We start from the raw sequence: 27,134 nt of genomic DNA, 5'->3' as shown, positions 1-27,134 counted from the left end.
TTGTAGTGATGACGCGCTAGTGACGACATAATCCAAGATGCCGTCCAGACTCCAGCTGAGGCTATTTATTTAATAAGAGCCTTAAAAAGACTTATTACATACACGAACGTCGGCAAATGGAACAGGCTTCACTAATGATGCGCAGATCATTATAAAGTTCTTTTTTCACTAAACTTCCTTTAGATTGAGGGTCGAACAGATGTTGCATAAACCACCTGTTTTGATTGACCAAACTATGTCTTCTATCTCCTTCCCTGCTCAGCTGACCAAAGTGAAACGTGTTATTGTTGAGCTGCTGCTTCAAAACTACAATCAAAATTAAAGCTGGCAAGCAGCGATGAAAAGGGCCCCTCGCAACGATAAGCATATCGGGACGTGGCGCAAGTTGATGATTCTTTTACCAATAGGTGGCGCTATGACTATGAATGGCGGCTGAGTTAAACCATAACTGGAGCTGCTTGATTTGTTTCTGTGTGAGTATAAAAAACAGATGTAAATCATTAGACAATAAGGTACATTGTGTAAATCTTTGGGAATGTGATCAGGGAAATCCTCAGTGTACTGAAGTAAATATTTCTTCAGTACACTGTAGAATTTCTGACATCACTATAGAGTGTGAATTTTGCAGAAGTTCCACAGTGATGATTTCATCATGCCAGCTGGAAGCAAATACAATTTTCAAGGGGACACCATTGAGTCATTTTGTTTCATTTCCCCCAAAATATCAAATGTTTCACCAGTCCTAATATGCGTTCAAATTTTCATGATTTTTTTAACGTGTTGAGGCCCTCAAAAATGCAGTCACTTTTCTTTTGCAGAATAATAATAATAAATTCTAAATTTTAAATGTACAGGTTCACATTTTTTCCCATCATTTGTGAGATGAAATTAATTTTCAATGTGTGTGGATTTTTTATACAATTCACTTCACATTCTACAAGTCCTCCCATTTTGCAACATACGTATCTACCGTCATATGAAAGAAAGCGCGTAGCAGTGCTTCCCGTAGCTCCCGCCCATCTCACAGTGGAAAGGTATATGACATCTGATCTCCACATCTCTGTGTTGTTCCCACAGTAAACAGGATCAGACCTCTGTGTGTTTTGCAGACCTTAGTGATAACATGCTCAGGATTAAAGTGTCACTGTTTTGTATCCGAGGCTCCCGCTGAGCTCTTTTTGCTCTTTGTCACCTCCACAATGTGGACTCGCTCACTAATGGGAGAGCTCGGCCTCTCTGCTCTTTGTTCCTTTCACTGAATGTCAGCAGGCATTGTTCGCTCAGTGTTTAAGCGCGTGTAGTGTTTAGGCGCTGTAATGAGCCACTAGAACCACTTTGGGTCTGGGGCTGGATGGGAGCAGATGTTTGAGAACAGTCTCTGATGGTGGGGAGTGTAGAGCTCACGTGATTGGTTCCCTGTGAGGACTCATGGAGGCCATTGGGCGACGGAGCAGCTGTGGAGGGGGCAGGGGCCGACACAGGGTGGTCTTTACACGGCGAACCGTACGCAGTGTCTTTGTATAACGCGAGAAAACGTCATGAAGGTGGAGCCTCGCTCAGGGGTGGTGCAGCTGAAGAAGGCCCTGAACATCTGTAAAACTACACCACAAACCACACACACACACACAAACACAACCACTGTCAGCGTAAAGATAATCTCAACATCTGTAGCAATAACACCAACAGTTGTAGAGATAACACACATCTGGAGAGATAACACCAACATCTGTAAAGATAATCTCAACATCTGTAGAAATAACACCAACATCTGTAGAGATAACAACAGTAGAAATAAACACCAACATCTGTAGAAATAAAACCAACAGCTGTAGAGATAACATCAGTAGAAATACACCAACATCTGTGGAAATAATATCAACATCTGTAGAGACAAAACCAACATCTGTAGAAGTAATCTCAACATCTGTAGAAATAAAACCAACATCTGTAGAAATAACATCAACATCTGTAGAAATAAATCCAACATCTGTGGAGATAACCTCAACATCTGTAGAAATGAAACCAACATCTGTAGAAATAACACCAACATCTGTAGAGATGAAACCAACCAACATCTGTAGAGATGAAACCAACATCTGTAGAGATGAAACCAACCAACATCTGTAGAGATGAAACCAACATGTGAATTTAAATGTCTAACTGGCAGCCCTCAGTGATAGCTATGAAACACAATAAATATAAATATAAATATAAATAAATACTGTAAAGCGACACGAAAACAAGTAAATGGAAACAAAAACACACGGAGAGAACAAATAAAATAAACTCAGAACACAAAAAAACACAAAAATACACAAAATGAGCAAAAAGACACCAAACAACAACAGTTGTGAACACAAACATCTAAGATTCAAACATCTCTTTTCCAGTTATTCTCAGTTATCTGGATCAATGATTCTGATCATTCACACTTTAAAAGGCTTGGAACACATTTATATTTCCATTGATAACCTACAGTAGATTACAATGTATGGTGATATAATTGAAGAACCAATCTGACATAAATGAGAGAAATCTTCTAAAGATCTGTAAACAATGTATTAAGATATTAATTTATGAAATGTCACCAATAATTAAACGATTGTGTAATGGAATCTTTCATGGCCTATTGTCTGTTTTTGGTTAAAATGTTGTCAAAATCTGTTAATCAATTTTCATGTAATCCTGCTAAAAGATAAACAAATAAGTAATAGTGATGACAAAACAATAACAAAAACACACTGAAAACAAAAATGACAATAATAACGTTCACGTTAATCATGTGACCTTCAGATCAGACACAGACTGTTGTGTTTCCTGCTGTGATAAAGGGTGTGTGTGTGTGTGTGTGTGTGTGTGTGTGTGGGTGTGTGTGTGTGTGTGTGTGTGTGTGTGTGTGTGTGTGTGAGGTGACAGCAGACCTCCCTGGATAACGTAGTGTACTTAGTATACTCTCTTCTTCTGCACGTATACTTTAAGTCTACTACATTTCTCCAGGGTGTCACGTTACGTCTAATGACATCATCACGGACCGTATTTCCTCAGCAGCTTCCAGCCTTTCAAAGTAAAGTGACATCCCACACATTGATCAGACAAGTGAGAAGTTTCCCTGCAGGTCTTTCACTAAGACTCAATTAATCTCCTCCTGAGGACGTTTGACAGCCTTCGTCATCAGCGTCTTCTCTACACACTCACTGCTCAGAGCCAGCACCATGTGGAGCACAGGTGGTAAACTCATTTTAGTTCAGGGTCCAAATATGGACCAGTTTTGATCTCAAGTGGGTCAATTTAAACATCAATTGTGCCCGAGATTTTAATGTCAGTCCCTGCCAGATCTTCACTTCAAAAATTCTTGATTTTGTAAGACATTTTTGTGTAATTTAGAGGAATTGTATGAAATTATTTGTAAGAAATCGCAAGATTTGTTGAAAACTGTGATCCCCTAAAAAATGCAGCTTCATTAAATTTGTGGATTTGAGATATATCGAACTGGATTATTTGGTATTTCACACAATAATTTATCTTATTTGTTGTCTTTACTGTCTCCCGAGGGCCAAATTGAATGCAGGGGTTGTCAAACTCATTTTAGTTTCAGGGCCCAAATATGGATCAGTTGGATCACAAGTGGGCCTCCCTTGTTATCTCACATTTTGTAAAAAGTCAGCTATAAACAGACCCAATGGATTTTCTTGCGTTGTGACGTCACATCGCGGAAACTCCTCCTCCTGACAGTCCTGGCTCCTCCTCCCTCTCAAACTACCTCACAGGTAAAACAAACATAGCAAAGGCAGGTTGATATTACAGTTAATATCTTTACATTCAGTACATAAATAATCCTGTATATACAGTAGATAAACTGAAGAGCACTCACAATCAGTTCCAATTTTAGTAGCCGTTATACTACCTTATATCGCCTTTATGGAATGATCTGACGTGTTTGTGACCCAATGCGACGCAGTAGTAGGATAAAACAATGGACTATTGTCTTGAATGGTCTAGTTCTGTTAAGGCTGGGATACACTGTGTGATTGTGTCAATCGTACTCAGCTCCACCTCAAACGTCTGAATGTGCGCAGCTCACGATTCATGTTCTCACACTATACAGACCGACACTCTGACACGATCTGACTGCTCAGGCTGTACGTTCATACACGACACGTCAGGGTCTTGTTCCGGAATGCAACAGAAAAATTAGAAGAAGAACTCTGAAGCGCCGCCATTAAAACAGAAGAAGAAGAACCCGGAAGTGGAGAGACGCTCACGAATCTCAGCAAAAAGAGCTTTAAAAAAGAAAGACGGCGATGTGATGGACCAGAAGGACAGACGTGGGCAGTTACAGTGCGTCAATTTTACAGCGGTCCCACAGTGTTCGCGCATGCACAGTGTGAGAGTTTAAGCTAAGCTGCTCCGTGGAACTGCTCAACTGTGAGATATCCTAACGAGGAACGACTGGATTTCAAACATGTTTGATTTCCTTAAGACCATATGATTACTGATCGGGAACTGGTCGTGAGGTGTTTAATCGCTTCTCGTGACCCCGTGTATACTACACGATGCATACTATACCGTTATACTACACAATGTACACTATACCATGTATACTACACAATGTATACTATACCATGTGTACTATACCATGTGTACTACACATGTGTACTACACCATGTATACTACACAATGTATACTTACCATGTGTACTATACCATGTGTACTACACCATGTGTACTACACCATGTATACTACACCATGTGTACTATACCATGTGTACTATACCATGTGTACTACACCATGTGTACTACACCATGTATACTACACAATGTACACAATACCAAGTATACTACACAATGCACGACACATGATTTAGCAGACTCGACCCCGATCCCAAAAATAGACGCACGAGTTGAAAATCGTCTCAAATTGACCAAAAATCGCATAGTGTATGTCCGTCTTTAGGTGAGGAGGAGAAGGAAGACTGTTAATGATTTACTGCTGCTGTTGCTGTGATAAAAACACACACTGAAGCAGTGTGTTTACGCCTACATATGCATGAAGGCCCAAACACAGCCTGTTTTTAGGAGCGCTCTGAAAGTGACATTTCAGAGGCTAAAACTCCAGAAAACAGGCGAGTTTGGGAAAATAAATCTCAAATACTATGTTCTTGAAACAAGTGGAAATGGGTGAAAAATAGCAGAATACTGGACCTTTAAGCTAAACCTGCTGAGTAGACGCAAAACCAATGAAAGTGGAAGCTCTTCCTTTGTTTGCAGTCAGATTGGGTTCCAAGGGACGCTCCGGTGCAGTTGGCTCCAGGTCGTGATCTATGCAGCGCTTGAAGTCTTCAACTCGCCTCAACACACTGCTGCTAGTCATGGGCTGGGAGGAACTGAAGACTGAAAGCGCCACACAGTGAGAACTCCTCAGGGACGTTTGTGTCACAGACACTGAAGGAAAGATGTTTGAATGTTTCACAACTGACGGATGTAAGGAGACGAAGATATATGTTCACCGTTTCTCTCCTAACTTATTTGATGCTTTTAATCATTTCTCTCATTTGTTTTTATTCCTGTATATTATTATCTTCTTTTATTTTACTTCCTGATGACAAACATCCTCATGGGTGGTCATTGGTCTTCCAACGTCTTATTGTCACTGATGATTTAGTCATAAAGAACTGAATCCAGACATGGAAATTCCTCAGCCCTATTCAGTGCAGTGCACTAAAGTAAATGCACCAAATGATAACAAAGGTGCATAAAATGCCAGAAAAATACACAATGACGACAAAAATATACAAAATTATAACAAAAACAAACAGAATGATTGATAGCAAAAACACACAAATGGCATAAAAAAGAAACATGAAGAAAACACAAAAATGCATAAAATGACAGAAAAATACACAAAGATGACTTCAAAAAGATAACAAAAACACCCAGAATGAGGGATACCAAAAACACACACAAACACCACCATAACAAAACAAGAAAAAAAAACACAAAATAAGAAACAAAAATGCATAAAATCATTCCAAAAACAAACTAAATGACCAAAAAATACATGAGACGACGAGGAAAATATACCAAATTATACCAAAAACCCACAGAGAGAGGCATACCAAAAACACACACGAACACCACCTAAACAAACAAAAAACACAATGACAACAAATATGCTTACAATTTGAGAAAACATAAAATATAATGTATGTAATGTAATGTATAATGGCATAAAAAAGAAACATGAAGAAACACAAAAATGCATAAAATGACAGAAAAATACACAAAGATGACTTCAAAAAGATAACAAAAACCCACAGAAAGATGGATACCAGACACACACACAAACTCCACCAAAAACAAAAAATAAAAACACACAAAATGACAACAAAAAGGTAGAAAATCAATCTAAAACAAACTAAATGACCAAAAAATACACAAGATGACAAGGAAAATATAAAAATAATGCATACACGTGACGTCAAATAAGATTCTGATCAATCAATAGTGTGACTGCAACTGAGACTTAAAAAGAGGAGGAATTTATTAATATTAATGATTTATTTTCTAACCAAGAACAGCGAGGCATTAGTTCTATTAATATTTAATTCCAGAGATGTTTATTTTGGTGACACTTATCAAAGCATGTGGATTAATATAACACATGAAAAAGAATGTTGTAGAAGCGCCAAGAAGCTTTTTTAAATATCAATGCCTCTGCACTCACATACTAATATCTAATATCTGGGTTGAAATCATATCAATGTATGGCAGTAGTGTCTAAATGTTAATTATTAGGTGTAAAACCACATTGTTCATATCTGTTAAAGCATTCAGAATTTCCATGAGCAGCAAACCTAAAATAATAAGAAAAAGGACAAAGTAAAAGCTATAAAACAACAAAGAAAAAGAGCATTGATTGTGTAACAGTACACCAGACATGGGAAACCCCTGGCCCCGGGGGCCACATGAGGCCCTCTGACTTATTTAGTGCGGCCCTCAAAGGAAAAGTACAAAATAAAAAATAAAAAATGACAGAAATATACACAAATGAACAAAAATAATAGAAACATCAATAAAATTACAGTAGAAATACAGAAAATGACCTGATACGACTAAAAATACACAAAAATAACTGAAAAATTTAAAAAACAACAAAAAATGAAAAACATTGCTATAAAAACAAAAAGGAAAAATCACTAAAACGACAAAAATAACACAAAATGAGAAATGCTGACATGAATGTTGATCATGTGACCCTCAGATCAGATACCATTACATGTTTGTGGCCCCGCCCCCTGTGATAGACGTTGTTCATCTCTGTTTTTCGGAGGTGGTGATTGGTTAAAATGTGTCCGACCACTGTTTGCAGTTCCTGTATGACCTGATAGCAACAGAACCAATTAAATCTTTTTTTTTTTTTTTTTTTTAATCAAAAAAATAAAAATAAACCTTGCCATCTTTTAGCAGATTTTTCCACTCAGGTTGATCAATATAAATACTTTGAGCTGAGGTTTCAATGTTTGTCATTAATTAAATTACCATTACATGTATTTCTAGACATGCATGTATTATAATAATATAGGGTGTCAGTGTCAGAAAGCACTCACCTGTTTGTTCATGAATATGTAAATGAAAGGGTTAACCACGGTGGAGAACTTGGCCAGCAGTGATGGCGTGATGCTGGCCTCAGGAGGTAAAACGTCACGTGGTCCAAAGGTGGAGAGCAGCGCCGCCACTCCATAGGGCAGCCAGCACACCAGGTAGCAGATCACCATGGTAACCACCATCAACAACACCCGCTGCTCTCTGTGACGGGTTACCACCGAGCTCACACTGCTCACCTACCACACACACACACACACGCACACACACACACAGTGACCACAACAGAAACACACAAAATACGTGTAAAATATACATAATGACCATATAAATACGCAAAAAATATACCTGAAAGGCTCCAAAAACACACAAAGTGACAGAAAAAAAAACACAAGTGTAAAATAAATACAAAATGACCACAAAAATTCACACACTTGAAAAGCGCCAAAAAACGACAAATGACAGAAGAAAAAAAAACACAAAAGGACAACAAACATATACAAAATAACTCCCAGCGACACTAAACAACAACAAAAATGCACAAAAAATATACTTTAAAGGCTCCAAAAGCACACAAAATGATAGAAAACATACAAAATAAGAGTAATATATATATAAAAAATAAATTAAAAAAATGCACAAAATAAAAATATACTTGAAAGGCACCAAAAAACACAAAAGAACAACAAATATACACAGAATAACTCCAACAATACCACACAAAACAACAACAAAGTGCACAAAAATAATATACTTGAAAGGGTACAAAAACACACAAAATCATGGAAAACACAACATAGGTGTAAAAAATAGACAATAGACAACAAAAATGCACAAAAAATTACACTTGAAAGGCTCCAAAAAACACAAAATGTCAGAAAAAAAACACAAAAGGACAACAAAGATACACAAAATAACTCTGACGTGACAACACGCAAAACGACAACACAAATGATAAAATTGCACAGCAATAACAAAAGTAACTGTAGAATGGATGAAATGTCAACAACATGAACAGGAAGTGATTGATTAGAGAACTTTATTTATTTAATTATGTATGTATTATTAGCTGGGCTGTGAAACATCCCTAAATCATGCAAGCTTTCCTGTCGTCCCTGAAGGTCACTGATGCATGATTTGCTCAAACCAAGGCCAGGTTTTTTACACTGTGAGCTCTGCAGGATCAAAGATTTAAATAAATCAGCTGAGGAACTCAAAGGTCCTTCTGAGCGTCAGCGTTTCTATTCTGTGTCCGTCTTTGGTTTTTGTTGAACTAAATCACTTCCTCTATGTTTCTCAGAGGAAATCACAGGCCTTTCCATCCAGGTGACAGATGCTGAGTCAGCTTTAAGAACATGTCCGACCTCCACAGCACACCGTTAGGATGAACTCCCTCATGGTAATACGTTACAGCGTGACAGCGTGGGCTCAATAAAAATGCGGAGGTCACATGACCAAGAGTAGAGTCCACACCCAGCTGTGAGCTTTTTCTAATTTGCTACATTACTCCCACTTCTGACACTTCCACATCACATTTCAATGCCTTTTCTGCACATTTTTTCCACTTTCAAGACATTTTCAGCACTTATAAACTCTTTCCACCACTTTTCCACCTAATGTCACATATGTTGACCCATTATTGTCAATTTAACCCTCTTTTCACTATATTTCATGATTATTTTTTGCCAATTTAACCACATTCACCATTTGACACTTTGAACCCTTTTTACCACTTTTTCCTGTCTGTTTTTCTCCACTCTAATTTGCTAACCTTTTAACCATTTTCTCTGGTTTTTAAAATCCCATTTCACCACTTTTTTAACATTTTTGGTCACTTTAACCCATTTTAATTCTGATTAAAACAAGGATTTACATCTTTAAGATGACTATACACTATGGCAGGTTATGAACCACTGGTTGAGAACCACTGCGCTAAACAACTGGTTCCAAACAGTTGGAAGTTCGTCTGTTTTCACTCTTCAAAGTTTATGAAAATGGAAAACCTACAAAAAAGATGAATGTGTCTCTGACTTCCTCAGTGTGCGACAGAACGTTTGATTTTCCTGTTTTTCCTGCAGCTTTATTCTTTGTAGCAAATGGTAATCAGTCTGGCTGATTTTTATTGTATGATGCCCAAATCCTGCGTAGTATTTAACTACGCCTGGCTGATAGACAAAAACGGAAATTATGGAAGCACTGAGGTGAACAACATGGAGCCCAAAATCAAAGTGCTTGTATGTTTGCTGGAGACATTTTGTTAATGGTAGGTTGTGTATTTTGGGGATCTAATTTCTTCCTGACTGATTTTATGACATTGATTATGAATTAGCCGACATTTAAATTGTAATTTATTCAGTAATGACTGAAATGTTTATGGTTAGTACGTCTAACTTGAAAACAAGCAACGTGAAATTAACAGTAAATATGCAATGCGTTGACTTGTATATGAACCAGAGAGCAAACATTTGTTGAAGCAAAGGTCGGGAAAATGGGAATATCTAATCATTTAGTGTTATTTACATTTAAATATCATTGTATTTTATCAACATGTTATCAATAACTGACCATTTAAATGATACCTGTACAATTATAATGGGTTTTTTGTACAGTCACGTAATAGAACTGAACATTTACATGAATCCTGAATCTTATAATAAATGTTATCATGTTTTTTAAAAACACACAGGTAGTCTGAGCTTCTCTGCTAAGGATACAGGTATAATAAACATTTTACAGGTTAAAGTGAACGTCTGAGCACGATTCATGTTCTCAGTGATGAGTTGGACATGACATGTATTGATCCTTTACCTTTAACACAGTTCTCTTATGCTTTATATCAATATTTCTTACATTCCTTCCTCTCTCCTTCCTGCTCAGTGGTGAACTTTACACCACAGTAATATTACACATATTGACTGATGCTCATGATGTTTGATTACCATGAGACTGTAAAGTTACTGAGATTCTTCCTTCATCACTGTGTCCATCATAAGCTTTAAAGTTAGGAAAGTTCACGTCCTAATGAGGCACGTTGATGACAACATGTAGAAATGAACCTGTGGTTTCATAGACTGTGTATCTCCTCTTTTAGAAAAGAAATTAAATGTTGGAGTTTGCAGAGAAAATGTGTCGTCAGCAAAAGCTGTGTTGGTTGTAAAGCACAAAGAGGTTTATATGTACGTGTCAGTCAGTGGAAGAACAGAGAATGTTTCTGACACTTTTCTTTGCATTTGATCATGGAAACATTGTGACAGATAAAGACAATCAATGTTTGAAGCCCCAGTAATACAATAGATAGGAACAGAGCTTCATTTGGGCCGGAGCAAGATCCGGCACCTAAGATTTTGACATTTTTCTTTTTTTTCAGCCCCTCATTTGCTTTTAAGTCATTTGATTACATTTAAGTATTATGTTTATACAGCTGTGTCTTTTATTGAGTTGAAATCACTGGAAATGTCATTGTACACACAAAACTGAACATGAAACTGAGTGAGGAAGAGCGCTCAGAGGGCTGCTGCACTGAGAGGGCTGATCACTTCTTATCCACCCGTACGTTTACAGCACTCATCATTTACTAAAGGATGAGTTCACTCAGAATGTAGGCTTATTAAAGGGGGTAAACGCCTTAATTTTGTCCCGGTAAGTTGAGGAAGTGTACAGCCCTCTTGCTGCAGCCATCTCACTGTAGCGGGGTCGCTTTAAGTCGCTTGAAAAGTTCATATTTTTAAACTATCAAATCACGCAAATCATGTCGCTTGAAGTTGCGTCATTCACATTGATTTTGAATATCATCTAGTCGCTTCAGTCGCGTTCGGTGTGAACACACTGAAAGTTTAGTGACCTTTGTGGCTAAATTAGCGGTGATTTTACGCAGTCCTTGGTGCTGAAACATGGCAGATGTGACAGCTGTCACTCACAGACTTAACGGGCGATTGTCTGTGCTTCTTTCACGCTGATTCATCATTCTTTTATTAAACATTGAGGTTCATTGGCTGGTTGTGTTCACATGATATTATTGACCCATTTAGTTAGCAAAAGGCGCTTGAAAAAATGTATTCTGTGATATTTTTGTCTCTCTCTTACTGTCGGAACAACACGTGGCCTGTGTTCCAGGACCTGATGATTTACAAATTAAGCACTGGATGGGAGGTATATATATATATATAGTATATATCAGTGACGTGCTGTGAGCACTAAGGTTGGGTAGGCAGGGCGTTGCAAAGACCACTAATGTCGACACCAATGACAATTCCATATGTTTCTGCTGGCAAGTGTTAATCTAACAAAAATCAACATCATAAAACACCATTAAAGAAACAATTACATCCGTTGTTTGTGTTGGAAACACAGAAACACGGAGAAAATGACGACAACAACAACAACTCAGAACAGTCTCAGTGAGGAGCATCCACAAGGTCAATCCTTCCTTTCACTGTGGAAAGAAGAAAACATGTTCTGACCTTACCTTTGCTGAAGCTCTGGTAACTCAGGTATTTGTCTTCCATCTTTTAAAAGCTGTCGTTTTTCCTCAAAAAAAAGTTTATTTATTGTCTCTCATTTTTCTTTCTCATCCATCCTGTAGTGTTATCCCGCCCACTAGCTAGAGAACGTTGCAGCAGCGGCCATGCGATATCATTCACTAATGCACTGTGAACTTACATATAGCATTTAGCATAGCACGGTTACGTCCAAAGGCAGTGCAGAGAGCTGCCTTTGGACATAAATGGTTTTCATCTTGGGGAACTGACTGCACATGTGCAAACACCTAAAAACACGCTATGGGATACAATATATATATAATAAATAGGATCCAACAGGAAAACTTGCTGATAGGTTTTTTAAAAACAATATTGAAGGAACCCTCAGACTGGATTATGTGTTCAATGAAAAAGAGAAATGTAATAACTTTGAAACAACTTTCATAGCGTCAGCAATAAAAAGCAAAGCAAAAGCAGAATGCAGTATCTGCACAACAGTTACTGAACTTTGGGAAACAAACTGTGCCGTCTGAGTTTTGCTGCTGTATTTTGGAACGTGGAGATCAAGCAATGGATTCATAGCCAGAACTTTTCCTTCATCTTTACAATTCTTCAATTTCATTTTGCAGATGTTTTTATCCAAAGCGATGTTCAACATGAATATTTAGAGATGAATGGACTTCCTCAACAACCCACAGTGATGGACCAGGTTGGATTAGAACCAACGACCCATAATGCAATGCACACTACGTGTTTGATTAAAGAAAAGATCTTTAAATTAATTTATTCAGTTAACATTCTTTAGTTTCGCGTTATAACTTACATAAAACTGAGTTATTCACTGTATATTTGGCAATTGAAAATTGCCAAATATACTGTTCTCAATGGAGTTCTCATTTTTCTTTCACAACTTGATTTGTCCTTGAACTCCTCCTAGGCTATTAATGCAGCACTAATGACACGCGTCATCTCATAGGGCCAATGTCAAGGATGTGCAGTCGCCCTTTTTTGGAGCCAAAATATCAAGGTCCCGTCAACAAAATTTTTCATATCTCTATGAATATTTATTATACAAGTTCGATGCTTACATTTATGAAAAGCTCATTTCAAGTGGAGTATTTTATTTAGTTGGACCGAAGCTGCACGACCTACCAGTAAAAAGATCGGTAGGGGTCAAAGTTCCTGACGTCAAAAGACAAATAATATACTTTTTTCCTTATAACTTGGCCGATGGTACCATTGAACATTTCCTTTCAATGTGTGACCTTGACCTTTGCTGAAGGTCATGTTTAAGGTCAAGAGCTCCTCAGAAAAATTCACAAAGTGAGACCTCAGGATGACAAAGCTCAGCGAAAACAATAAACATATTTTATTCCCTTTAACTTGGCTACAAATTGAGATACAGTGCTCAGACTGGTACCATTGAACAACATTTCCTTTCAATGTGAAACATGTGAAACATTGACCTTCATTCAAGGTCATATTTAAGGTCAAGGTCAGTCTTCTGTTTTTCCGTCATTATTACTTTCATTTTCATTAGTAAAAATAACAAATATGTCAACAACTCCAGATACAGGTTGTCATTTTTGCCAATTTTTAATTGCCAAATACGTATTCGCCTTGCAAATACATGTCTCGCCTAGCTAAATGTGAATATTTCTGTTAAACTCCATCCACACTCATCTCAATATGCATTAACACACTGTTAAATAAAGCTTTATTTAAACGACTGCAATATAAGAAAATGGATCAATAAAATCCACATCCTCTAAGTCGCACTAGATGTTTTACACTCAGCAGATCAATAAGAAAACAATCACATCCGCTGCTTTAGAAACCACTTATTGATGGACAAACATTAGTGGGATTGGTTCATATAATCTGTATCAAAGAAATCAGATTACAACCAGTAATGGAGACGTAACTGCTTTAAGGAACAATGAGAACATCAACGATATGAAGATGGATCTAAGAGATGGGCTTGATCAGTGCTGTCAGTGGAACATCTACTGCTGATATTCAAAAGAAAAAAACTTACACATGGAAAAAGAAAAATAAGGAATCAAATAAACTCTCAGGTTTCCTCTGGGATTCTGTTCCTTCCTGCGTCTCTGGTTTCACGTTTGGATCAAACTGAGAAAGAAACGTTACAGCTGCATTTACAGCACTGTCTCTGTTCAAAATGACCTTTAATATAAAGAATACCTGCATTTATCCCATTAGAAAACCAAGCTGTAAATGCCATCCCAACACTTATCCTGCTCCATCAAAATGTGTTCTATTCCAAAGATAAAGGGAGAAAATTATGTTGAAAACAAACAAATAATAAACAACCACCAAATAAAACAGAAGAAAAGAGATCATAGTAAGAATGAAGTAAAACACTATGCATCGTCTGGGGTCGCAAGGCACTGGGAAGGGGGTCACCAAATGCCTTCAAGAAACTAAAAATATCTTCGACAACTACACCTATTTTCATCACTTTTTCTTGCCATATTTTTGCTGCTTTTAATGCATTTTTTCTACATTACTCCTATTTCTGACACTTCATCACATTTCAATGCCTTTACTGCAAATGTTTTTCCACTTTCAAGACATTTTCAGCACATATGTTGACCCATTATTGTCACTTTGAACCTCTTTTCATCATATTTCATGCTTATTTTTGCCCATTTAAATACATTCACCATTTTTCATCCCCATTATTTCCCAGTTTAAACTAATTGTTCCAATATTGACACTTTGAAACCTTCTTACCACTTTTTTCTGTCTGTTTTTGCCCACTAATTTGCAACTTTTAACCAAGTTCTGTGGTTTTTAAAATCCCATTTCACCACCTTTTCCTCCATTTTTGGTCACTTTGAACCCATTTTATTCCTGATTTCTATCTTTAAGATGACTATAATAAAAGTTCCTGGATAACAGTGGATAATATTCAGTGAATAAATGAATGTGTTTATCACAGATTCATAGAACACTGGATCATCATTTTGCTGACTTTATGGATGGACCCCAAAAATCTCTCCCCTTTATTCCCCCTTATAGATGACCCTGTCTCCACATGACTGTTATTCAATGTTCATGTCTGTGTTCAACCACCTTCAGCTACAGTGGGGGTCCCTGCTCTCTGGAACCTTTATTTTGGGGGTCTGGGGCTGAAAAGGTTGAGAACCACTGGTCAGGACTCCATATCCCACAATGCAATGTACCAAACTTTTCCAACATTGTCAATAACAGCTTTTACAGTGGAGATTCATTCATTTTTTTTAAGCAAATAATCTTTTATTTATTGATCATGAAGCTTACTGTGTATTTATCTGATTAAACATGATCGTCTTCTGCAGCTTTAAACTAAGAACATCTAAACAGTAATAAAACTCTTTCTTTTGTTAGTTTCAGATTCATTCCCTGTGTCTTTGATGTGTGCGTACTGTGTGATTAAGGTCAAACAGGTTCCTTCTTTAAATCCTATTTTCCACTTTGATGAGCAGGAAAATGTGAATGATGAATTATTTCATTTGTGATGGAATGAAGATATTTGTCAAAGTCAAAGAGGTTGAGAAGTTTAGCTCACGTCTGCAGCTTCTCCTCCTCCTCAGAGCAACGCACACAGCTAGAAACGGGACACGGTGTGACAGCTGTCCCTGTCCTGCAGCATTACACTCACTTGTTCTACCGTTGCATCAGTGACAGGAATGATGCTCCACACGACTCTGTTTTATTCCTCATTTAATCAACTCAGACAAGTCTGTGGTAAAATAACTAATTCTAACTCCTGCTGCTGCTTACAGTCACACACACACCTACGGGATGTGCTTTATTTCCTGTGAGTTTGTGACATAAATAAAAGATCTGGTGTGTAAAATGCAGGAAATGAACAGGACTCACTACACGTTTAATCCAGGCTGAAGAAAACACTATATTAATTTATTATTTTGCCTTTAATACAGACAATTTAAATGTGCTCTTAACGCTGAACGAATGCCAAACTTTGCTGTAGATTTAAAAGAAGAAAAGGCCGTACGAAGCCTTTTCTATCAATTTGGTGAAAAACTGTTGGTTCAATGCAAAGAAATGTAATTGAAAAAAGGAAATGTTTTTATCCTTGAGCACACATACATTTAATCTTAGACTGTTTCTGTCTCTATGTTCCATGATTGATGGATTATTCACTATATTTTGTGTCAGTTTTCCAGCATCCAGTGGAAATATGGATTTATTTTTACCATTCCACAGTCCCGTTCCCCTTCAGACATGTACCCCATACCGCCGCACACAATCGGTGTTTTTCGTGAGCCCATGTGGGACTGCTTCAAATGGGGTCCCCTGAAATGTCTAATAATTTATTATAACAATACAAATACTGATTAAATGTATTTGAAAAATGTTTGAATTATTCTTTTTCAAATTACAACACCACGCACTAAACAACTGTATTCTATACTTTCACTTTCTCAAATCTAGTTTGAATAAAAAGCTGTATAAAAAGATCTGAGCTGGCACATCTCGTTACTTTGTCACTAATCCTGGCAACAGCAAACATTATCAAAAGCTAATTCCAGAAAGAAAGAAAAAAGTCTCTGGAGACGCCAAAAATGTGTGATATCACGACCCAAAATAGTCGGGAACCACTGATGTAATGTCACATACAATGTAGCCCTACAGTGAAATGTGTCTTTGAATTTTACCTATCCTGTTGACCGACAATATATAATAATTAAAAAAATAAAAAATAATAATAATAATCTGTAACCATGGGTAGTCTTAAATCGGCTAACGTGTAATTTGTGGCAATGCATGGAGGCTCCTGACTGCTAGTTGATTTGGATATCTACATACAGTTTCCAATTTTTATTTATTTTTTTAATTCATGTACGCCCATGACAATTTGCATAACCCTGGGGGTACCCGAACCCCACTTTGCAAACCCACATTGGAGCATTGAATGAGTTTATTTCTATACTCTGTTTTATCCTGTATGACAGAATTATGAATAAAATATTCTTTTGTTTGAATGAATCCTCCAATGTGTGCCTTTGAATTTAGATTGTTTACCAACAAAGAGAAAAATCCCACTTTATTAATAATTATTTACTCTGGGTCCTTATCTTTACTAAAGGCCAATATTAAAGTCAGTTTTAGACGATGTGATGCTCCCAGCTTTGTGGGCTCAGTTTGATGAGTTTGAGCTCAGAACTCAACCCCATCCTGTGGCTTTGGGATGAGACGACGGGTCAGGCCTTGTTGTTCAACATCAGTGCCTGACTTACTAAATAAATGGGCACAGAAACACTTTAACATCATATAGATAAATAGATGTAGATAAGGCAAGAATGAGCTTGGAGCTGCTTGTTTAAATGATAAAAGCTATAGGAGACGATCATGTTTTATCAGATAAATATAAAGTATTGACCACCTCATGGATCAATAAATCAAAGATTATTTGCAAGGGAACAAAATATATAAACGGTTGAAATTGTTGCTCTAATGTTTTTTTTTTTATCTCCACTGTAAACGCTCTCTTACATTTTTGGAATCGTTTGGTGGATTGCCTTTAAATTCAAATATATTTTCTGTGTATTAATTTCATGATTTTCCATAAATGAAAAATATCTATTGCAAACTTTAGTCTTACGAAGTAGAAAATTACAGAAAATTGTGCAAAATTTAATTGATTGACAGCCCTAAAAAAAGTTTTTTATTAAAATATTCAATGATTCTTTGACAAAAACATATGAATAAATCCTGTGACAGTAATAATGGGTAGTTTAATGAGACTTTACTGCTCCCATCATAGAGCAGATTTTACAGCTTATTTGATGAAATGCCAAATCTTCCCTTGGACAGCTTTAAAATATAACCTTTCAAACTAAAAGTCCTTCTTAGTTTACTGCAGCGCACGTCCATTAATGCAGGACAATGGATCCAAACAGCTGGAGACAACAGCAGGTTTACTTCTTTAGTTCTTTACATAGTTTTCAACCTTAACACAAATACAACCACTGTAGATAAAGGATGGTTTATTTAAGGTAAAATGAACTAAAAAATGCACTAAAATTAAATTAAATGAAGTTCAACATTAAGAAAAAAGTATTAGGTGAAAATGATGCAGTGAAGAAAAATCTAGAATAACTGTTTGTGCAGGTGATGCTAGCGTTAGCATCAACAGACAATCACTGACATCTAACACTAACTACTCGTCTCCTGTGACTCACTGACACAATCCTAAACAACTGTATTTCTATACTTTCACTTTGTGAATCTAGTTGAACTAAAATGCAGTAAAACAAAAATCTGAGCTCAAACATGATCAAACACTAATTCTTGATATCAAAATGGGGAAACAATAAAAAAACAAGGTTAGGAACCACTGCACTAAATACTGTTTCATTCACTTATTTATACAATTTGATTCTTTAAAATGTGTGTTATCACTCATTCATTCCATCATTATGATCTATAGATGCTTTGAAATAGTTTCCTAAGCAAAATGTTGTCTACAAAAACTTCTAATCAGATTATTATCTCTTCCTCACAGTAGTTTTAATCCTGGTCGTAATTCAAGTAAAATATGTTTATACCATCATTTTAATCCAGTTTTATTTCAGCCATAAAGTGTCCATGTGGTCACTGAGCTCTGTCCTGAGGCCTTCAGAATCAGCAGCGTGTTTGGCTATGGAAGTGTTAGCACAGGTTTACACGGGGCACTTTTCATTGAAAGCTGATGGTTTTTCCATCTTTCCTTGACGTCTACGCACACACATACTGTAACCTGTGGTTCACCTCCAGCTGGAGGTTGATTACTGCGGTGATGCTGGTAAAGATCAGATTCAAAGAGTTTATAAAGAGCACACAGCATGGAGACTGTTGTTCATCAGCTTCCACATTTGGAGAGGATGATAAAGATGATGAAGATGAAGCAGCTCAGCGTGAGTAGAACAGTCCAGATGACCAAAGGTGAGCTCAGAACATTCCTCCTAAACTCCTGCTGATTTAGTTACTCATTAATCTGTTTATGTATAACATTGATGGATGTTTGAATGTTGCAATGATATATATAACCTGAGTAGAGAAATTACACCTGAAGCAAAATAAAAATAAATATTTAGTTTAGCTTTGACAAAACCACAACAATAGCTTTTTTAAATAAACTAGAGGTGGGACTTGATTAAAACAATTAGCAGCTAGCTTTGAGGCGCTAGCTGCTACAGCTTTAGTATTGAAGCTCGAGCTGCTACATGTTTAGTATTGAGGCTCGAGCTGCTACATGTTTAGCATTGAGGTTGTTGTGTTTGTAACAACTTAAAGTAGAATAAGACGGAGATGGAGCTTCCACAGATGTCTTTTACTTGAAGACATCTGTCACACACAGAGCCTGAGCACATATCATTGCGCCAATACCCGAACCACAAGGTGCGCTGTAAACAACAAGAGCAGAGTACACTTCCGCATAAAGAAATAGCACCTCTATAGTGTATGCACTATTTCTTTATGCGCAAATGTACTCTGCTCTTGTTGTTTACAGCGCACCTTGTGGTTCGGGTTAGGGTTAGCTAGCGCCTCAATGCTAAACATGTAGCAGCTAGCCTTTTAATGCTAAACCTGTAGCAGCTAGCGCCTCAATGCTAAACATGTAGCAGCTAGTGCCACAATGCTAAACATATAATCTATAGTGTATGCACTAGCTAGCTGCTACCCCTGCCACAAACTTTCACACAACCGGGCTTTAGCCTTCCATCCAGTGTTTTTATTTAAACTAAAATTAACGCCCATGAAGCACAGCAACGACTTCTCCTCTGGTTCTCCTGTTTCTTGTGTTGTGGTCTGTGCATCAGTTTTATTGGTATACCAGGAACTTAAGCAATGATAAAGGTTCCATGCTGTTTGGAGTGAAAAAAGAAGAAAAATAGATAGAAACTATAGAACCTATAACAGCACTAGAACCAATAGAACCGATAGAAGCTTGGTGTGTGACCCTCACCTGACGAATGGCGAGCATCAGTTTGCTGTAGGAGTACAGGATGATGCTGAAGGGCAGCACCAGGCAGAAGGTAAACAAACAGACGATGTAGGAGACGTTGTTGGGCGTCTGTGTCTTCCAGTCCACTGAGCAGGTGGTACCGGGACCCTCGGGACCGTATTTGCTCCAGCCAAGCAACGGGGGAACCGTCCAGGCGATGGAGTAGAGCCACGAGAAACAAATCCCTCCGAGCGCCGGCCGGAAGTTCCTGCTGTTGGCCAGAGTCGGAGAGATCATGGTGCAGTAACGCTCGTAGGAGAGAACGGCCAGAGAAATTAGGGAGACAATTCCTGTACAGGAAAGAAGAACGAAATTATTTAACTCTAAATAACACAAATGAACACTAACTAAATGTATGATCTGAGAGCACAGGGAACAGCTGATCAACTTTCATATTTGCTTCCTAAAGCAAACCTAAACTGGCTTTCTTATTGGTTTTGGACGTGTTCTTTGAAAGATTCACTGAAAACTATGGCTGGGCAATGTGAACCAAAGCACACATCTCAATATTTTTTCTCAAATTGTCAATATACAATATAAATCTTGATGTTTTAACCCCGATCAATTTGCTGATGTAAAAAGCCTTTTTTAACAAACAGCTGCACAATATGTTCCACTTCTGTCTTTTTCTCCTCTAAAGCAGTGTTTCTCAACCTTTTCAGGCCACGAACCCCAAAATAAAGATCCCAGAGAGCAGGGACCCCCACTGTAGCTGAAAGTGGTTGAACACAGACATGAACATTATAGAACAGTCATGTGGAGACAGGACCATCTATAAGGGAGAATAAAGGGGAGAGATTTTTGGAGCCCATCCATAAAGTCAGCAAAATGATCTATTGTTCTATGAATCTGTGATTCATCTGAAAAATATCAAATCAATCTTTGTCATTGCACATGTTACAAAGCAACATAGCAACTAAATTACGTTTCAGTTTCATCCCGTCCAAGAAACATGAAAAGACAATCACATATAACATGGGAGGACAGGGGAAGTAGAACTGTGAGTCGCCACAAGGGCAGCGCCCCGTATTTCTTAGGTAAAAAGTGGAAAACAGGAAGTAAGAAGAGAGGTAAAAAAAGGCAGGTCCCAAACTATGCTCCTTTAGTATGGGGGCACAGTGTGGGATTAGGAAAAAAACTCTACAACACATAGAAGCACCAAAAAACACAATTACAACAGAATTCAAAGACATAGCACATAACACATGTGGGCGAGGGGGAGGATTGCAGCCAGCCACTGGGGGGGGCTGGCAAGCAGCCACACAAGTGCAACGCCACACCCCTCCTGCAGCCACAACGTGGGGGGGAGGGGGGATAAGGGACCAAAGAAGGTGTTGAGTTATGATCTCGTTCACCTCATCTGTGCACAGTTGAGTCCATCGTCTGATGACGTGAAATGACATTGGATAGATTTGATTCAGAAACAAAGTTCCCAGGTGATAGCTGTGATGGGAAACAAACATCCTGGAGAATAAAGAGATAAACTGGCTGGCTGTCTTGGGGAGTCAATGAAGATAAAGATTGATTTTGGCAGGCAAAGCACAGTTTCCGTGGAGTCCGGGTCCCGGAGCAGTAAATCCAGTATGGTGGCCCTTTAACTTCCATGCCGAGCTGTCAACTTCTCCAAGTTAGATTACATCTCACGTAGACGTTCAAAAGTAGCAACCTGCTGACTTCTGAGTTTGTTTATCACATGAGTCTGAGTGTTAAGAGCCCTGCACAATCCGTCAAAAATGACAAGCAGCCTTCCCAAAACAGCTGCCAAAGTTTTTCGAACTTTGTGATGAATAAGCAAACTGTCAGCTCCAATCAGCAGCATACCTGTTATCATAATTCCAATCATGTAAATGTCTTCCATGTCCTCAATGGAAAGGATAGAAAGACACACTGTCCTCCACTTATCCCATGAGTCCAGCGTGTATCCGGCAGCAAACTTTCCGTCAGGACAGGCGGGCTCGCCTCTGCCCATTCTTTTGTGTGGTCGATTTCATTGAGAGACCAGCTGATCAATTCCATAATTTAGGTTTTGGATAGAGATGTAGAGAGAGGATCCTTTTAGATTCTGACAAAACACAGCACAAAACAAGCCAGCAACAGCAAGGGCAGATAAGGAGAGGGAGAGAAAAAAAGCCTCCGCCTTCATTGAGAGCAAGTGAAGAATATCCAGAAAATGTACTATTATTTGGGGCATAGTATATCGTCATCTTAGAGATGTAAATCCTTGTTTTAATCAGAAATAAAATGCGTTTAAAGTAACCAAAAATGGTGAAAAAGGTGGTGAAATGGAATTTTAAAAACCAAAGAAATTGGTTAAAAGTTGCAAATTATAGAGTGGGCAAAAACAAACAAAAGTGGTAAAAAGGGTTCAAAGTATCAATAGTGGCAAAAATGGGGGAGGGGAGGTTGGGGTAAAGCAGGAACAATTAGTTTAAACTGGCAAATAATGGGCCTGAAAAATCGTGAATATGGTTAAATTGGCAAAAATAATCATGAAATATGGTGAAAAGAGGTTAAAAGAGACAATAATGGGTCAACATGTGTGACATTAGGTGGAAAAGTGGTGGAAAGGGTTTATAAGTGCTGAAAATGTATTGGAAGTAGAAAAATTGTGCAGAAAAGGCATTGAAATGTGATGTAGAAGTGTCAGAAATTAGAGTAATGAAGCAAAAATGCATTAAAAGGAGCAAAAATATGATGTGAAAATAGGTTAAAATATGAAAAGTTTGGTGTAGTTGCAGAAAAAGGGTAAAAATAAGCAAAAATGGGCTCAACAATTGCTCAGAAAATATTGCTAGGTTCTTGAAGGCATCTGGCGAACCCCTCACAGTGTCAGAAGAGAGTTCAGCAATGACAATAACAAAGGCTGTAAAATACAACACAAAAATTAATTTTATTGACATAATGTCTCCTTCAGTATTAGCAGGATCAACTGCATGAAAATGGATAGAACAGAAAAATGATATTGGACAAGTGAGTGTTTAGAGGAGGAAGAGGATAATGGGATTGGAGTGAGATTAGCCATTGGTTCTGGTCTGATCATTAATATTTTTAAAAGGCTCTGTGTGTGTGTGTGTGTGTGTGTGTGTGTGTGTGTGTGTGTGTGACAGTTTTACATTTATTAATCAAATCAAATCTTCATCTGATCATCATCTCACACACGTTTCAAGGTGACGTGTTTACTTGTTTCTCACTCAGAGTTACTCACTCCTACAACCTTCACAAAGAGCATCTGGGATTAAAACCCACAATCTCCTTTAGCTAATGAGCAGCATTAACGTCTATTATTCTAAGTTTATCCTTTTGCTTTGTAAAAAGGAAACGTAATGAATCAATGTTTCATTGAACAAAAATCAGTAATTAGCAACAAAAGATTCCTCCTCTACTTGTCTTTATTTCTAATTGTTATAATTGTGTTACTTTGGGATCCTCAAGTGGTTTGGTTTATAATCAGTGTTAATCATCACAGGCCCTTCACATTAGTCAGGCTGATTTAAAGAGGAAGCAACACTTTAATCACTAAATACACAATTAACAGCCATGATTGGATGAAATTACAGATGTTCTATATTAGGTTTATACCTATAATAGACCATCTAACGCTGACCTGACTGTAGGTCACATTATGTCCATGGAAACAATAGGTTAGAACTTCAGTCATTGAAAAAGCATTTGTAATCGATAAGGCTGCAACAACGAATCGATACAATTGATAAAAATCGACTATTAAAAGCGTTGGCAATGAATTTCAATCTTGATTCGTTGCATCGTGGGATTTAACACAAGTTTTTGTGAGTGCACGCACCATGAGTGTTTGTGTGCGTCGACGCAGAGTGTTTGCGCATCACGAGTGTTTGTGTCTATGTGTGTGCATGCAACACAAGTTTTTGTGAGTGCGCGCACCTCAAGTGTTTGTGTGTGTGCGCGCACCACGAGTGATTGTGTGTGCGCGCACCACGAGTGATTGTGTGTGTGCGCGCACCACGAGTGTTTGTGTGTGTGCGCGCACCACGAGTGTTTGTGTGTGCATGCACCTCGAGTGTTATTGTGTGTGCGCGCACCACGAGTGTTTGTGTGCGCGCACCACGAGTGTTATTGTGTGCGCGCACCACGAGTGTTATTGTGTGCGCGCACCACGAGTGTTATTGTGTGCGCGCACCACGAGTGTTATTGTGTGTGTTATTGTGTGTGCGCGCACCTCGAGTGTTTGTGTGTGCGCGCAACTCGAGTGTTTGTGTGTGCGCGCAACTCGAGTGTTTGTGTGTGCACGCAACTCGAGTGTTTGTGTGTGCGCGCATCACGAGTGTTTGTGTGTGTGCGCGCACCACGAGTGTTATTGTGTGTGCGGGCGTACGAGTAATGGTGTGTTTGTGTGTGTGCGCACTAATGTTATCGTGTGTGCGCATGATTATTTGTTTGTGTGTGCGCGACAGTGTTTGTGTGTTTTTGTGTTCTGAAACGTTCATGTCCTGTGTGGCTAAATTAGCTGTGATTTTGCGCTGTCCTTGGTGCTGAAACATGGCAGATGTGACAGCTGTCACTCAGCGTGAGAGATGGATGATCCGTAACGGGTGATTGTCTGTGCTTCTTTAACGCTGATTCATCATTCTTTTATTAAACATTTAGATTCATTGGTTGTTTGTGTTCACGTGATATTATTGGCCCATTTAGTGAGCGAAAGGCGCTTTAAAAAATTTATTTTATGATATTTTTGTCTCTCTTTTACTGCCAGAACAACTCGCGGCGTGGTCTGAGGGTCACTACATGTCAGAATAAAAGCACAGGTTTTGCATCCTTCACTGATTTACTAAACAAACCTGTCTAATCAAATCACACATTTAACTCTGTCTAACAGTGAGAGAATGGAATCAATGGAGGTCAAAGTTCATGTAATGATCTATGAGAGCACGATTTACTAACATTTTACTACCAATAATGCACACCAATAAGGCTGGGCAATATGGACCAAAATTCACTTCTCGAAATTTCTTCTCAAAATGGCGATGTACAATATAAATCTCGATAATTTTAATTCAAATAAAGTCTGAGCAGAAAGACAATTCTGTTTTAATTTTGCTGATGAAAAATGCCACATAGGCTAAAAAGGCTAAAATTGGAATACAAACTAACTTCAAAAACATGGGCAACAAGCAGCCCCAAAAGTAAACACACAAAATGACAGCAAAAAATACTCAAAATGACTAGAATAACACAAATTAACAGAGAGATACACAAAAGAACAACACTTATTTGAAACCAACAAAGAGTGCCCTACTGCTAGCTTGCTCTATGTATTTCTTTTCAGATTCTACATCACAAATACTTGTATATAAAATACACAAAATCAGAAAACAATGCAAAATGGGACAACAAAAATGCACAAAAGAACCACAAAAATACACAAAAGGACACAAAAAGAAAACACAATGGGCCAACAGAAGTAAATAAAAGAACACAAATAAACTAAAGGACAACAAAAGACACAAAAGGAGAAAAAATACACAATAGGTCAGCAAAAATCTAATAACATACATACCAAAAGATACACAAAACGACTCGGAAAGACGTATAAAATTACCAAAAAATACATAAAAGAACAATAAAGAATACATAGGACAACAAAATACACAAAAGGAGTAAATGAAATACACAATGTGACATTTATTAAAAAAACAGCTGATCAATATGAGCCACTGTAGTCTGTTTCTCCTCTAAGGGACAGCACGTGTGAGTGAGTTCTGCAGTGTTGCTTGTTTAGGGAAATGTCTGGGTTAGAACACACTCAGTGATAGGGATGTAACGATTCACTCAACTCCCGATATGATTCGATTCACGATACTGGGTTCACGATACGATTCTCTCACGATTTATTTTACAAAATGGGACTGTAGACAAATTTTTTTTTTGGGAAAAAAACTAGAAAATACTGTACTATTTTCCTTTTATTTTTCATTGTCAAAAGAATTCCTTGATAAACTATTCAAAACAATGCACTTTAACTAAAAATAAATCTTGAATGAAATAAATAAAGGAATAATACAAATGAAAATGAAGCCTATTAATTTAAATTCTGGTTCTATAATAAACAATGCAAAACTGCATAAATGTATTTTGTGCCTTAACAATTGGACTTTAAAAAAAAAAAACCTTGATTACATTGATTTACGTCATATTTGATTGGACCAGCAGAGGGCGCTGGTAACACAGTGGTCGGTTGGCATGCAGATATCTTGCAGTGAAGAAGAGAAGCTATGCTCGCAGACAGAGCTAATAGAAAAACGTGACTTTTACAGATATTCTTTCGGTGCTAAAGGGGTAATGAATCATTTATTAACATATTTAAGAGTAGAAGACGGCCAGAAAGAAAGTATTAGCAGACTCCGCCCGCCGCCTACACTTGTGGATAGCGCCCTCTGCTGGTTAAAAAAAGTACTGCGATTCAATTTTCAGAAAATCGATATCAACCGTGATACCTATGAATCGATTTTTAACTGCCTTACGATTAATCCTTACATCCCTACTCAGTGATCATCTAACTGAGTTTTTCAAAACAAGTATTTTAATACAAAATAAGCTATGAAAAAAATTTATATATATACAGTATATATATATATATCAATATAAGTGATATTGTAATTTTTTATATCGCCAAAATAGACAACTTAATATATGAATCTCGATATATTGCCCAGCCCTACACACCAATATTTACCCAATGTCACAAAAACAAGAACAATCTCACACAATTAAAGTTCAACATGTTGGAACGTAACGTTGATCAGTCCAACAAGAGAAAAAGATGAAATCCATCAACAAAGACATTAACTACATATCACTGCTAATCTAGCTATTGTTTCTGTGTCATTTTAAAACATATAATTCACGTCTGAAATAGAAACTGTTCAATGATGAAATCTCTCTGACTGACAGACTAAAAAACGACTCAGAAATTTCATATGAAGGTATAAAAGAATGGAAATGAAAAGTTCAGGAAAGTTCCACAGTAGGAACAACTGTTAAAAATAAAGTCATGCAAGC

The 27,134-nt window shown here is 37.6% G+C and overlaps 1 pseudogene; it reads right to left on the bottom strand.

Annotated features, from left to right (window-relative positions):
* Positions 1-1,304: 1,304 nt before the first annotated feature.
* Positions 1,305-27,134, bottom strand: part of LOC114454543 (pinopsin-like) — a 34,185-nt pseudogene continuing 8,355 nt past the window's right edge.

Source organism: Gouania willdenowi, chromosome 20 (assembly GCF_900634775.1).
Source record: "Gouania willdenowi chromosome 20, fGouWil2.1, whole genome shotgun sequence".
Classification (NCBI taxonomy): domain Eukaryota; kingdom Metazoa; phylum Chordata; class Actinopteri; order Blenniiformes; family Gobiesocidae; genus Gouania; species Gouania willdenowi.
Note: the sequence above shows the minus strand (reverse complement) of the source record. Positions and strands in the feature narration are given on the sequence as shown.